This window comes from Ipomoea nil, unplaced genomic scaffold, assembly GCF_001879475.1.
Source record: "Ipomoea nil cultivar Tokyo-kokei standard unplaced genomic scaffold, Asagao_1.1 scaffold1102, whole genome shotgun sequence".
In the NCBI taxonomy this organism is placed as follows: Eukaryota; Viridiplantae; Streptophyta; class Magnoliopsida; order Solanales; family Convolvulaceae; genus Ipomoea; species Ipomoea nil.
In genome coordinates, this window is record NW_017617530.1 from 130,015 (window position 1) to 132,504 (window position 2,490).

The 2,490-nt window shown below is 28.6% G+C and overlaps 1 long non-coding RNA gene across 1 annotated transcript; it reads right to left on the reverse strand.

Moving 5' to 3' along the window:
* Positions 1 to 1,146: 1,146 nt before the first annotated feature.
* Positions 1,147 to 2,092, reverse strand: LOC109183303. Its single transcript, XR_002054510.1, has 2 exons — positions 1,746 to 2,092; positions 1,147 to 1,493 (listed from the first exon to the last, which is right to left on the reverse strand). It is a non-coding gene; the product is annotated as an uncharacterized LOC109183303 (long non-coding RNA).
* Positions 2,093 to 2,490: the final 398 nt, after the last annotated feature.

A 2,490-nucleotide genomic window follows, 5' to 3' on the forward strand; every position in this document is an offset into this window, starting at 1 on the left:
TCCTTCTCCTTCTTTCTTGTTTTGGATTATGCTCTAAGCAAAAATCCGTTCTTTCTTGTTGTTTTGGAATTATAATCTAAGGATTATATTTTCTTTTTGGTTGATATATATTGGTATATCTTTTTCGTAGATATACATGTATATATAACCGTTGGGTCCGTTTTATATATATTTGTGTGTATATATATATTTCGGATATATATCCAATAATATTTTATATATATATTTCGTCTGTATATATATAAATATTATTTTACGGATATTAAATTGATTGTGGTTCATTATCACCAACAGTGATTTGGCCGACAGGACCAAATGTGTTAAAAATTGCATAGTTATGGGACTAAAGTGTTAGTTTTTAAAGTCGAGTACTGAAATTAACAAGACCCCAACAGTCACAGGACTAAAAGTGTAATTTTCTCTTTATATTTTGAATTGATTAAAAGAAACATGATGTGGCTCAATTATATTATAAAATTTAAAAACTCATATATGTACGCGCGTTATAATGGCCTAATCCTAAGTGGCGTTTGATTTAAAGAAAAAAAATAGATTAGTATTCTAAATGGAATAGAATATGAAAGGAATATAATATAAATACTATTTTACTATTTGGTTCATAATTTGAAAAACATGAAGGTCCTGTTTGATAAAAAATTGATTTATAGATTAATTTTGACTTATTTAACTACTATTAATTGTTTATTTAGTTAAAATATCAATATAAGTGTTTGGTTAATTAGCTTTTTGCAATTCCAAAATGTTAAAATTCTAAAAGCTACTCCAAGCAACTTTTTCAAATAGATTTTTCATAAAAGAAATTATACCAAACAGCTATCAACTAACAGCTAATTTACCAAATACTTTTCCACACCAGCTAATGTTATCAATTAGTTATACCCTCTAATTAACACAATCAGCTAACAGCTAACAACTATCAGCTAACAACAATTTACCAAACATGGCCGAAATCTTAAGATAAATTCTTGTGGTTGATTGGACCAGGAATAGATCAAAAATGAATATAATTAAATAACTAAAATACTCTTATTCAAAATAAAACACATAAAAATATATACATATTCACCCACCATAAAATACCAAAATACAAAAATAAAAAAATTTATTATACTATTTCATAAGTAATTCTAATTAAAAAGAAATTGAAGAACAAAATAATTGTTCATGAACTGGATTTCTCCCATTCGTGTATTACATGTGTATGAAGAGTTTATAAGTGAATTTTTTGAATAATAAAAAATAGGTATTTCTAACAGGCTAGGAATAACAAATACCAAGGAGACATCAGGAATATATAGCTCTTCCTATTGTAAAGGAAATAAACTATTCCGTGAAATTCTATTTCTTTACTCTAAAAATTGCACCATCAAGCAGATATTTTACGAAATGATATTTCATTCCTTTTGTATTTCACAAACCAAACATCACGTAATGGAATCTCATCTCCCTATCTTCAAATCTTGATTCTGCCACTATTTACGTCTCCAAATATGTGTAGTCATTGACAAGAATATATCAAAATAATTACTCAAAAAAGGAATTGAAGGATTAATAAAAGATTTGAAGAAATTAAATAATAATTTCCAGCAATAATAATCATCTTTTGGGGCTGTTTAGATATGAAAAGTATGCTCTTTATTGAGAATGGAAAATCCATTTCCTAATACACAGACAAAGAGAAATAATATAATGAAGACAAAAATACAGACATCCTTTGTACATACCGAATGTATTGTCTGGTGGGTTTTGAGGAAGATGATGAACAATGATGGAAATGGAAGTCTGAACTTTATCCAAACTGATATTCATCTGCACTTGCTCCCACACCTATCTTCATCTTCTCCTCCTCCATTACACACAATATATATATGAATGAAAGAGTTGCAGTAGTGTATGTAGGTGCAGGTGCAAATGCAGATAAAGAAACATTTTGGGTTTCTTGTTACTCTCTATCTATCTAGATCTCATCTGCTTCCTATCTCCTTATCCCTCTATATAGAGGTTAGGTTAAAACCCATTTCTCGAACTATATCTTTGATGCTCCATGCCTCTCTAGACACACACTCTTATTATATATATAGCCTGGACGGGAATCTTCTTACATTTTAATTATGTTTGTTTCTCACGCGTTTCTGGACCGTTGGTTCACGCTTTATTGATTTTATTATTGTTATAGCTTCCTTCAACTGCACCCTAGTTATAAATGATAAACATTTTGCTAACGAATCTTATAAAGTTAATATGTTCGATAATCTCTTATCTTATCTTCACGTGTCACTTATTTGATCTTTTCTTAAAGAAAATTTGCAAAGTACGAATGAGGATCCCACTACGCTTGATTCACTACCATACATACAATAATTTAATGTATTCAAGTTATAATATAGTGTAGAATTCATATTCAAGATAAAAGTTTATTAAAATTTACCTTTTAGGCCATTTTTTAGAGGTGAACTATGTTTATGCTTT